The 13952-nt window shown below is 35.1% G+C and overlaps 1 pseudogene; it reads right to left on the bottom strand.

Annotated features, from left to right (window-relative positions):
- Positions 1–13103: 13103 nt before the first annotated feature.
- On the bottom strand, positions 13104–13242 carry LOC115983075 (annotated as a pseudogene).
- Between the last annotated feature and the right edge of the window lie 710 nt (positions 13243–13952).

Raw genomic sequence — 13952 nt, 5'->3', positions numbered from 1 at the left:
TTTGTTGGTACTCTATCCAATATTTCATCTGGTGTTTCTGATTATTTGAATAATTTGAGTTGTCCTACTATGTTTGATTACAGATGGTATCAAGATGTTTTTACTTCCAGAGTAATGCTCCGGAAAGATTGTCATAAGCCTTATTGGAAAGAAAAGTTTATTGACGGTCTGCCTCCTATCTTTGCTCATAAGGTAAAACAAGAATTAATGGGAAAAAATTATTCTATTGATTATGATAATTTGACTTATGGTGATATTTTCAGTACTATTAGAAAACTTGGTATCAATATGTGTAATGATGAAAAATTGCTAAAACACCAATTAAAGAATAAAAGAAAAGCTAAATATGAAATGAGAAATTTCTGTGAACAATATGGTTTGCCTCCTATTGCTCCTTATAGGCAAAAAAGTAAAAAACATGATAAAAGCCATAAAAAACATATAAAACACAGAAATAACTTTGTTAAACCTAATGAATTTTATGCTAAGAAGAAAAATGTTTCTAAAAAATATGTTAAACAAAGATCAGGTAAAGGTAAATGTTTTAACTGTGGTAAATCTGGACACTTCAGTAAAGATTGTAAAGAAAAACCCGGTAAGTTGAAAAACAAATTTAACATGCTAAATATTGATGATAAAGGGCAAGAAGAGTTATTCAGAATCCTTGAATCAAACAACTCGTCTGATTCTTTAGAAGATGATTTTTCTTCTTCATCTAATTCTTGCTATCAATCTGCTGATGATTCTTCTGATTCTCCTAATATTAAAATTGGTTGTAGAGATTCTTGTTGCAATGTTATAAAAATTATTAATGCTCTCACCAAGAGTGAAGAAGATGAAAAATTAATAATTCAACTAATAAATCAAATTCAAAACCCTGAGCTGTAAAAAGAATTAATATTTGGATAGGTTTAAGAAAAATTTGATAAGAGATGAAACTAGTAAAAAACCAAAATCTACCATAAGCTTTGAAGAAACTTTGGAAAGATTTAATAAAAAGAAATCTAAAGAATTAACTGTTAATGATCTCCAACATGAAATCAATATTGTTAAACAAGAAATAAATGAATTAAAACATGAATTCAAAAGCATGAAAAGTGATAAGAATAATCTCAAGCAAGAATTGATAATGTTAAAAATTGATCTTAATAAATCTGATAATGAACAAGATAAACAAAATGAGCACAACGATGGAGATGAATCCAGTCAACAGGCTCTTCTTTCTGATAAAGGTATTCCTGATACTTTCACTAATCCTCAACTTGCTTTTGTTAATAAATTACTTCCTCCAAAATGGTTTAGAAAAGTTAAAATTGTTGTTTCTCCTGATTATCATTTCACTGTTATTGTTATGATTGATTCTGGGGCAGATATGAACTGTATCCAAGAATGATTAATTCCTTCAAAATATTTTGAAAAATCTACTGAAAGATTGGTTTCTGCTAATGGTTCTCAAATGAAAATTAAGTATGAATTGAATAATGCTCATGTGTGCCATGATAATGTTTGTTTCAAGATTCCTTCTGTTCTTGTCAAAAATATGACTGATAAAGTGATTCTTGGTCTGCCATTTATTAATGCTTTGTATCCCTTTCTTGTTGAACATGATGGAATTACTACTGATCCATTTGGACAAAAAGTAAAATTCAAATTTGCTTCAAAGTTTGAAATTGATATTAATAATCTGTCTTATAAGAAAGATTCTCCCATGAATGAACTTATTCAAGAACTAGTGATGAGTTCTTACCAAAATTTCACTGATGATTTTAAAGGTAATTTTCATAGTACCAAAATGTTAAATACTATCCATTATCCTAACATTATCAATGATTCTTTGCAGGAATCGGACAATGATGCGTGGATAAATACCACTAATAAGTGGGATAATAATAATAATATTCATATTTATACCACTAGTAAGTGGATTATTATGGAGAAGAAAAACAAGGGAAAAGTTCCTATACAGGACTATTCTCAAAACAAAGGGTTCCCAGTGGGACAACCTTTTAAAATGCATGGAGGCGCATCTTCTGGGGTGAAACCCAGTGGATCAACATCCCTTCAAGCAGATGTCCCGGCAACGGTGACATATTCCAATGGTGATATGTTAATTGCTTTACAAAAAGTTTTGTCAAGAAATTTACAATTAGTTTTGTCAAGAAATTTACAATTCCACAATGGAACCTGTTCAGAATTACCAAATTCTATTAAATTCATCTTTGATAGCCTTCAATTTGCTTTTATTAGAAACCACCATGATCTTTTCCAAAAAACCCTCAGAAACCTTGAAATCCATCTTGTTAATCTTATTGCTCAAAATGAGGCTTATGTGAGCCACCAAGTGAACCCTATTTCAGAAACATATTCCAATGGTGATATGTTAATTGCTTTACAAGAAGTTTTGTCAAGAAATTTACAATTCCACAATGGAACCTGTTCAGAATTACCAAATTCTATTAAATTCATCTTTGATAGCCTTCAATTTGCTTTTATTAGAAATCACCATGATATTTTCCAAAAAAAACCCTCAGAAACCTTGAAATCCATCTTGTTAACCTTATTGCTCAAAATGAGGCTTATGTGAGCCACCAACTGAACCCTATTTCAGAAAATGATCTTGTTTTAGAAAATAACTTTGCTTCAAAAAATGACATTGTTTCAAAAAATGAGGCTTTTGAAAGCCATCCTGTTAACCACCCAAATATCACAGATGAACCCAATACTAGTCAACTCTTTGGCAAAGAGGACATCCATTCAATGGATAAAAAGACTATTATGGGCACTGATTACGCAAGATTGAGTCTTAAGATCCAATCTTTGTTGAAAAGTGCTATTGCCAACTTGCCAACAGACATACAATCTCGTATTTTGGAAAGCAAGGCTATGTTTAAGTCTTCTGACTTATGGTTCGAACATTTCAAGATACTTGTTACAACTGTTATTCCTGATCCTGCTAATTCAGATGATTTTAGTGACATTCTTCAACAAGCTGATTGGAAAGAACACTTTGGGAGTAGTTTCAGAGTGTATGAAAAGAAACACCCGTTTCCCGGCCTTCTAGTCAATTATGATGATGGTTCAGATGATGATAAGAGGAGTCCTAATTGGCTCTCCCAAATGTTTGAGTATGGCTTTATTAGGCTCATAAGACTAACAAGCCATGACCAAACCAGCCAGCTCCCACAAATTATTTAGACTGCTATTAAAAAATTTGAAAGTCCTTTTGTTTCAATCAGATGCTGGAGCACTTTGCCTCAATGGGAAAGAGATAACTGGATGAATGTCTAGCCCTCAAAACATCTCATTCTCATTAATGGATACACGCACCAAGGGCAATGGTATGAAGGAGACTCTTATTTATCCTTCAAAAATCCTTGGGCTCTCGCAGACTGCTGGAGTAATTATTTTAACAATGAAATTCGTGAGGTTGCTCAGAATTTATGGAAGAATTATCACATTATGGGGAATTCAGATAGAATTGTTGTTTTTGGTCCCAAACCCTATGCTGATGCCTTTGTTCACCTACAAACATAAGATCATCCTAATCTAAAAAGTCTTCTCATTCCAGGGAAAACTCCAAAGTTTGAGCCAATTTTATATTGCGGATTCTGTAATAAGTATGCTATTTACCATGAGCATGAATGTAATTCTCCACAAGGCCCTTTTGATCCTTTTGATGGTTATCCATCTGATGCTCCCTCTACTGATTAATGAGTATGTTCCTGAGGTCACTACTGTTAAAAGACTGATATTACTTTATTTGTTTGGTTTGCACAAAAGCCAAAATATTTCATTGTCCTTGACGAATATGTTGCTGAAAATCTGGAACTGTTTCATGATACTCCGGATTTTGCGGAGGATTTTGATTCCTGTATTTATCTGGCTTGCACAATGGCCAATGCTTCAATATTTACTACTGTTGGAAGCTTGTTTCCCACCAATAGGATGCTTTCAAAGGTTCCCAAAGATAGTGTTCATGTGAAGACAATGGAAGAGCATGCTTATTAGTTCATTTTATTGGTTTCTTTCTTATTGGTTTCTTTTCCCTCTAAAGGACACCAATAATGAGGCCTTGTCCCTACACTTATAGGCCTATTGCTGATCTCTACAGAGGATTCCCATAATCTTGTGGATTCCCCACAATCTTGGGTCAAGAAAGAAGAGAAATTCTATTTTACTATTCAGTCACTATTCACCTGTCACTATTCACTGTCACTATTCATCCGTTACTGTTCATGGCACTGTTCACTTCGAATTTTGCCTATTTAAGGGGGGTTGTCCCTTATGTTTAAAGGTTTTTCAAGTCAAGTTTTTGTTCACAATTCTCTCCTTAGAACTCCTTCTCTTAGGAAGCCTTCTTAGAAAGAGAATTCCTTGTTTCTACTACTACTACTACCTTGTTCACTACAAGCCTTGTAATCCTACAAACCTTGTAACTAGGACTAGTTCAAGCTTTGTAACTGTTAACCTGTAACTATTGAGATCTTGTATTCACTACTACTGTAAGTGTTTATCCTACTTTCAATAACAAGTATTTTCAGTTTTATGTTCATTACTCTATTTGTTGCTACCGCCACCTTGGACAGATTACCGCCATACCGGATGGTTCTAAATTGCTTTCATATACTTTGAACTATTGTTCTCATTTATTTTGAGTTATTTTCATATATACTTGGCTGGTTCTACCGCCTTATAATTGTTCTTATTTTCAAGCTATCTATTGTTCTTACTTTCAAGTTATTTACTTTTCAAGTTACTTACATTATTTTCTTTACAATATTATTGTGCTTCCGTCTCTCTTCCCATCAACTGTGCGTCCCCTTCCCCCTTTATGATATATATATATATATATATATATAGTTATATATAACACAAAGAAAGCGTAAAAGCCATGTACATAAATCAAGCTTTGTAATCCGTTGCTTTATTCTAGAATGCACACAAAGGGCAAACCTAGAATTTAGGGGGTGTGTTACTATTGCATAAACAACAGTTTTTAGTATTTAAACAACATTACACGTATTTCCACATACTTTTTCACTCACACGTCTTTCCACAAAACAACAATAACGTTACTAGAAGTCATATCTGGAATACCAACAATACGTTAAAGCATACATGAATTAACATTTGATCATTGACTTTTGTTCTAGAATACCAACTATAGGCAACTTAACGTTATAGTGTAAATAATATTCTAGGAAATACTCTTTTAAACAATCTACACATCACCACCGGTCGTATGATAAGGTTCAAACCTTTTAATTCATTGATTCTAACAAATGAGAAATTATATATGAAATTATTTGGTTGCCCCTTCAATTGTATTCCTTCTAAACTCCATGGGAAAGATACACCTCCTAACCTCCTTAGTGATGAAACCCTTCCAATGAAAACCCTAATTTATCTTTTCCTCTATACTATATTTAACGCATTAAAGATGTAGACTTGGTGGGGTAGTGGGCTAGAGTTTAAGATCCACTAGGACTTATCTCTTTAGTTTCCAAGAAGCCCTTAAAACTTAATATACTTCCAAGACTTGAATTCCCAATTAACTTCAAATTAAGATTTATTTGTTTAGATGAGCCAGAATTCCAAAAGATCCCAATAACTCTTAAACTTCTAATCCAAATAGGTTTTAATTCTCTAATCCTTTTCCATAACTGATAAGGAGACCAAAAGTTTTATATGAATAACCCACAAAGTAACACTCCACGTTATATCTTCCTCTTTTATTTATTTATTTATTACTTTAACTGCCGCACTAAAATGTATGCACTAAAACTTTCATTTTCTCACCAATTTTGTAGCACTACAAAATTGTCTATTCTCATCTTATTGTGCACACGTATAGTACCTCAACTCCATATAAATAATAACGATGACGGTGATGAACATAAAATAAAAATCAAGGTATTACAAAAGCAATTGAGGAAAATATTGAGACAGATTTAAAGGAACTAATAAGTACTGAATATCACTAAAGCTCATTCATTGCTGAAGCTAGCAAAAAAATACATAATACTTTTTGTGGGTACCTAAGGCATGCTTAGGCATGCTTGGCAACGTCCTAGGCGCAACGTCCTCAGCATGCTTTGGAACGTCCTCGGCATGTTTTGCAACGTCCTTGGCATGCTTGCAACGTCCTTGGCCGACCTCGGCATGCATGCAAAGTCCTAGTCGTCCCACATCGAATAAACCCCCCCCCCCTCACTTTCTACCTTATAAGCATTGACGCGAAGGAGTAGTGTATCACTACTTCTTTTAAATTGTAAGGACTCAATTCGTAACGATCCCAAACTGGTGTTGGGTTCGTATGTTAAAGGCCCAAACAATAAATTTGTAGAGAGTGGACTAAAAGGCTAGACCTTGGTCACCGGGCAGTGGTTGGTCATGGTGTTCATGGTGGACGCACAGAGATGAACTAAGTTTGCCCATGGACCTTGTCCATTGAGCTTAATGTTCTTATTATTCCTTTCACTTTTTGGGTACAATTGTTTCCGCCCTCCTCCCCCTTTTCTTGGCGCATGAATCCTTACATTATATAGCCCTTCTGAATTGATCCTGACCTTCCATCTATCGATCAGGTAGGTAACTACTCAAGTGCCTGTCCCATCAGCCGCCTCCCCCCACTTTCTGTTAGTTGCAATAACCGAAGCTACACTATTCAGGGGTCTTTTCCCATCAATGTGGCTAGGATGTTTGTTGGCACATTCAATGCGGAGGTGACGTCTTTTCCTTGAACTACTCCCACACTGTATCCTCGTGTGAGTCCCATTCTACTCGCCTTTTCTTCTGGGAGCGCTTGAAGGCTGCCTTTGATGAAGCATCGTTCTTCCCTTTTAGGCCTCGGGATGCCAAGGTCAGGGTCATCCTCGACTGCACCTCTAGGCCATTTGGACTTTCGCTGCTTGTCCTTGGCAACTACTCTCCTCGACGCGGGCCCTAAGCCCTAATGGAAAGTGGGCTGGGACCACAAATTCTTTGGCCCCACACTTTTTTTTTCCAATAAGTTTAGGAATATATTAAAAATTTTCATAACATGTTTCATAATGGCCAATGTGTCTTATCATGATTAGTACATGATAAAGTGATAGATCCATGTATAAATGACCTTGATCATGACACATTTTATTGTCATAACAAGTAGTGAAAAAGATTAAATTATGACAGGACTTCATACACAACTATAAGAACTCGGTACTGGAACATTATAAGGAACATGATTATGGATTTTTACCAGAAGCATTGGGCATATATAGAGTTGTTGATTAAGAGCAACATCAACAAGTTTTATACACCAGCTGGACATTTTCCAAAACCACTCATCTTATGGTTACCAATGCCATCAATGGTGCATGGAGAAGGGGCTGAAGGTGGGATTGGACCTTTATTGAGTAGAACAACTACTGCACCATGAACCCTTGGACCTCCTGGATTAATCTCTCTGTTGGGTTCATATTGGTCTTTGAACAATAGGGTTTGGTTCTTCTTCCCCTTCATGTTTGGATTAAGAGGGCGAGCTTTGGATCTAGAAAACAAAACCGATGTGATCAGTACAAGACACAAGAAAAATCTCAACCTATCCATTATTTCTATAAACTCTCTTAGCTTTCAAAGGGTATATTATCAATATGTTGTGTAGACTCTAGAAATGTACTAATGTTACAAGGTGTAGACTGTGGAGCGAGGAATGAAGCTTGTTGATTTGGTGGGTTTTATAGTGAAGAAACTAGCTTTTCGATGATGTCACGCAGCATGCCATGTCAGGTGGGACCAAGTGCATGGCCAATTGGAAAATAAAGATTTGTGTGTGTGCCGGTATAGTGTTTGGGACATGGTTGGCCACAGCACTAGAGATGTTAAAAAATGAGGCGATGTGGGGTTTAAGTGTCCGCCATATCAACTGAGCTAGAATCTGCAAAAAGACTAAACCAATTTCTTTGGAATGGTTGATGCATGAAAAAGTACACCACCTAGATCATCACTACAAGAAAAACGGACTATTATGGAGGGCCAAAAGTGCCACTAAAGGTACATTTGACCTTTAGCGACGAGTGCTATTACGGTGGTTCTTCCCGTCACTATTGCGGTGCCACTATAGATCTATTGCGGCGGTAACGAAAAGCACCACTGTAGATGCACCTCTTAGTGGCGGTTTTTGTTTATTGCGGCCGGCAGAAAACCACCACCATATGAGATTAGGATTCGGGTCAATTGACCTTTAGCGGCGGAATATGTGCGCCACTATAGGGCTTCATGTAAAATAGAACATATGCACCTTTTAGCGATGGTTATGACCGCTAATATATATATGTGAAGCTTTAGCAGTTGGCTATAAATGCCGCTATAAGGCTTCTCTTAAAACATAATTTTAGACCTTTAGCGGCGCTTTTTGCCCACCGCTATAGGCTAAATTTCTTTTTCCCCTTGGGTTTTAAAACTACAGACCTATTATAAAGAACTTGTAATAATTTTAGTTCTACTAAGACAGTACCACAAATGTAACTAATTAACAACACCACAAATGTCTCCAAACTAACATTATATTAATGTAGAAATATATTATCAAATACATAACATTGTCTATAACCATCATCATAAGATTAACAAAAAAAAGATGTGGTCCTTTGAATAAAACAACCGCTTAAATTAAGTTATTACCATAATCAAAGTTCCAAAGTGTTTAAAAATATCCTTCAACACTTGCAAAAAATGAGGTTGTTCATATGTAGTTTTTTGTACACAAAAAGTCCTTGAAAGCCAACATAAAACTTATAAGCTGTTTGGTTGATGGGATGCAGCTGATGATTTTTAGAGAGCTAGAGATTGTTGGACCGAAGGAACGTCCTACATACAAACCAAGATTACTCAATAAGTGCATATAAATGGATCGAATAGAATGACTAGAAAAGCTTAGAGATTTAGGACTTTTCATATTGCTCATTCAATAAGTGCATACAATCCAAGATTACTCAATAATGTGAGAATAGTTATTTATGAGAATCAAAGCAAATCTTCCATAGTAAAGTCATAACCTTAAAATGTAAAGGATACATTGAAGGGTGGAAGTCCCAAAACTTCACCTTATTACACAGGTTATATCTACTGGTAGTCTTCCATCATGCCATCCATGCCTCAAATCATGAGGCAATGGTCTTGCAGCAAGAAAAAGAGAGCTTAAATATACACAAAGTTAATTCAAGCTAAAATAACATCAGACACCTGCTTTACCCAAAAAGTAGTACCACAATTCTTGAGGTGGAGGTCATTACCTTGAATCTCACCTTCCTTCTACCCTTAGGGAAGGTGAGATTCAAGCTCATCTAAAATTCATGATAAATTGTCTACCATTAAACGAGATATCATTCATTTTACTTCAATTTGTTCAAAATTGGATTTTTAATTTGAACTCAAACCTTGTCAGTAAAAGAATTACAAGCACAAAGCATCAATGCCTTCAAGCATATTTTACATACCTTTCTTTCTCCTTCTAATAATACCATAACCAACTCTGATATGTTGTAGAAAGCGAATCAATTAATAGTTGACATGCACCAACAATAAAAAAAATTAGTCCAATCTTAACACAGCCAAATCTCAAATAATTGTATTAGAACATAAAACCAAAGTGACACATTTTTTATCAAAGAAACCAATAAGATCAGTTTTTCTAAAAAAATAATCTGAAAGCAGAAAAACTGATGCAAGCCTAACAATATACTTGGTCTTCCTGTTAAGGCTGAAGTGGGTTTTGAAACTCAACGAAAGGACCTTGTCCATAGAAAACTCATTAGTTGGTGCACTAGATGTCATGCAATTAACAATACACTTGGTAAAATAATATGTAGAATACGTTGCCAACTTTGTGAATGTTACTTAGCTAAAGCACACTTTTTATTTCATATAACATAACACTGTTACACTAGCCCACATGCATAGATATATGACTGAACAAGCACAAATAGGGCACATAGCCTATTTGAGGCTCATTGTTTATTTAGAATTATAAAACACACCCTTATACACCTTAGAAACATGCATAGTAGCTCCCATTTGGTCAACGACAATTGCCATAACAAATAGACTAAAAACCAGCAATGCCTTATTAGTAGTCTTCTCCATTATATTCTATCTTTTTAATTTCTTTGCCATTACAAATATCCACTATCAATGATAATTACAACCAGTCATAAACTGTCATAACCCTCACAAATATGAACTAACCCAAAACTGAAATAGTAGCTTGGAATCTAAACGAAACAATAGATAATGAATTCTTGAAGAAAAAACACACAAACATTGAGATAGAATTTTCAGGAGAAGAAACTAACCAGAGGTTGGCTAATAAATTTAATTCACCTCTTTGAGGTTGGCTAAACACGTCATTTATTGCCATTCCCCTTTAAATAGGGCTGCATCATTAGCTAGTTAATATGCAATCATGTCTTCTTTTGCAACCTTGTTTCATAAATCTTTTGAAACAAAGGTGGCAGGGAATTACGAGAAGGAATAGGCTGCATAATTATGCAAAAATTTACATTTTTCTTAGCACTAAAATGTGACACAAGATTTTGGCAACAACTGCAATCATCCATATTGGGTTCACATTCAACCAAATCAACCCAATAATCCTTTATTCCATAACATAAATCAACTCTCAATCTCTATTGATCATACATTCTCAATCTAACAATATAATATCCATATAGTGAAACAACTGTGACATGAATATGAAATCATTTTGTGCAATAATCTAATACAAGTTCCCTTACCTTCACAGATGGAAAGGAGCTCCTGCAGATGGCTCCAATCCTTCAAAGTGACCTCTATAAGTCTCTCAACAATAGCGCCTTTCTGATTAAAGCGACATAGAATTATGAAAGATGATTCACGTAGAACTACCTTTAAAGAACAATGGTACAAAAAGGGGGGAAAAAACACTATTTAAAAAGTGATACACATTGCATGATTGCATATGGTAAAGCCGCTCATATTAGGTTATGGAATAGGAAAATTTTGACATACATTACACATACCATTCATTAAGGCACCTTAGATTTGACATTTACAAACCCAGCCACCAAAGTGAATATCTCAGAAACATTAAGGACCCACTTCAACAAAAACTTCAAAATTAAGAAAGTAGAAAAAAAATGAAAAGGTAAAATACCCCTATTCTCCACAAAACCCTAACATTTTGGTATTGGATAGAGGAAAACATAACATTTTTCCAAGTCCCCAAAATGGGCAGATGGAAAAGAAGACAACGAAAGGTCAAGGTTTTTCTTTTTCAAATTTTTTTAAAATACATTAAAGTATTGCAAGCATATGTAAACAACTGGAGAAAAAAAATGAGCATCTTCAATTCTCTTAAGGCATATGTGCATAGTGGAATTCTTAAAACAAAGAACAAGAAGCAACAAGTTGAAAAAAAAAAAAAAAAATGAAGGAAGAAGACCACATCATGAAAAATAGAAGAAAAAGAAGAAACAATGGCACAAATGAGAAAAGAATGACAATAACTTTCTGTTGGCGTTCACGTGGAGACAGCTCCAGACCTGCACAAATCAAAAACCCACTTGGTCAAAATGCTGTTTTGAGAAAAGAGGCAAGACTTATAAGAGATTGTGAAAAAAAAAACCCCAAATTTTTAATCATTCCCATCCCTACTAACAATATAAATACTCAGAAATAATCTTCACTATAATTTTGGTGGATTGATAATAATAGATCAATTGAGCTTGAGAGAGGGACGAAGGAGAAATAAGAGAAAGCTAGGGATTTTGTGAGACATAGAAGTAGGGAGGATTTGATTTTTTGAGATTTGGAAAGGGGAAATTTTGGCAAACGTGGGTAGTGAAAAATTAGGGAAAATAACGGGTGGGAGGGGATTAGGTTTTTTCTTGTAGTGACATTTGGGGGGAAAGAGCGAAAAAAATAGTTAGGCATGGGAAGGATAAAAAATAAAAAATAAAAAAAAAGGCATAAATGTACTTTTTATCCCTATATTTTGGGGTCATTTCTATTTTGGTCCCTACTTTTCTATTTTACTGTTTTCAGTCTCTAAAATGAAAAATGCGTTCCATTTTGGTTCTTACTGTCATCTCACTAAAGAAAATTATTTACGTGGCAAATGGAGTGCACTGTTTACATACTAAATGCTGACATGACTACTAAAAAAATATTAAAAAAACATATTTAGCATATTAAAAATTCCACATCAGTATTTAAATAAATAATAAATCACATACAAATTAAATTTTTTTTGAATTTCTTAATTTTTTAAAAAAGAAAGTAAGATAATTAAATTATTTTTTTTATTCCTTTTGTAAGGGCGGGATTTGGTTCCTAAGCCCACAAGTTAAAAGGGGTTTCGGTCCAAAGAGTCCAATACAATGAATTTGTAGAGAGTGGGTTGGAAAACTAAGCTCTAATGAGTTAGACAACAATTATAGTTAGTCCAGATGACAAGAAAGCAAAGATAAACTAGTTTTGTCTAAAGAAAATCGTCCTCAGCACTATCCGAGGAAATCAGTTCTTATAAATATCACATTTGAATTAGGTTACAAGTTTTGTTCTTCCTCTAACAGTATTTTTCTCTCAAATCCTCGATCATTTTCCCTTAGGGTCTTCTTTCTATTTTATATTATTTTCCTCCTTTCATCTCTACCTTCCACGTGTAGATTAGATTGCTGGTGTTGATGCTTGTCCCATCAGCACATTCCTAAAGTCTTTAGGGAGTAGATGTAAGACTAAAAATTACTGTTCAGGTATCACTTCCTCATTAATGCAGCCAGAGAGTTAGCTACAGAACATTCAATGCGGTGGTAACAACTTTCTCTTAGATATTATCACGCTTCCCTCTGTCTTGTGCTTCTAGGATGCTTACCTTTATCAATAGAATTTCTTGGAACGTTGCCTTGGATGGCAGACCACACCTTCAGACCTAAGTTTTGCTTAGCCGAGGATGCATTCATCCTCGAATCACCTTCTTGGACTCTTATGACCAAAACTCACCTCTTCACTCACTAACATAGACTCCCATGATAGTGTTTTACCCGTCCTCGGACTCTTTCATGTCCTTGGATTGGGTCCCCGGCCCAATATATACATAGATGCAACAAATTATGACGTAGGTTCCATCACTTGGACAAACCTTAAGCGAGCACCCCTCCGTAGTGCAATGGAAGTCACAAGCTTAGGCCATGGTCCTTCTTGATCACCCATCTATGTATATATTGGGTGGGGGGCCCAATACGAGGATATAAAATTGTCCGAGGACAGGTAAAACACTGTCATGGGAGTCCGTGTTAGTGAGTGAAGAGGTGAGTTTTGGTCATAAGAGTCCAAGAAGGTGGTTTGAGGATGAATGCATCCTCGATTGAGTAAACCCGAGGTCCGAAGGTGTGGTTTGCCATCCAGGGCAACATTCCAAGAGGTTCTATTGATAAGGGTAAGCATCCTAGAAGCATAGGACAGAGGGAAGCCAGATAATATCTAAGAGAAAGTTGTTACCGTCACATTAAATGCTTTGTAGCTAATTCTCTAGCCGCATTATAAGAACTGATCTCCTCGGATAGTGTTGAGGACGATTTTCTTTAGACAAAACTAGTTTATCTTTGCTTTCTTATCATCTGGACTAACTATAACTGTTGTCTAACTCATTAGAGCCTAGTTTTTGAACCCACTCTCTACAAATTCATTGTATTGGGCTCTTTGGGCCGAAACCCCTTTTAACTTGTGGGCTTAGGAACCAAATCCCGCCCTTACACCTTTCATTATTATAAATTTTTTGGAAGAACATGTTTATATTCTTTGTGTTCTTCCCAAAATATAACTCATATTCTTAGATCAATAACAATTAATCAAAATAACATTTTACTAAGCATTTTCTCACACAATAACACACTCAAAAGAAAAAAATTCAGCCCCAAAACCTCCTTCTCAAA

This window comes from Quercus lobata, chromosome 3 (assembly GCF_001633185.2).
Source record: "Quercus lobata isolate SW786 chromosome 3, ValleyOak3.0 Primary Assembly, whole genome shotgun sequence".
Lineage (NCBI taxonomy): Eukaryota > Viridiplantae > Streptophyta > Magnoliopsida > Fagales > Fagaceae > Quercus > Quercus lobata.
Note: the sequence above shows the minus strand (reverse complement) of the source record. Positions and strands in the feature narration are given on the sequence as shown.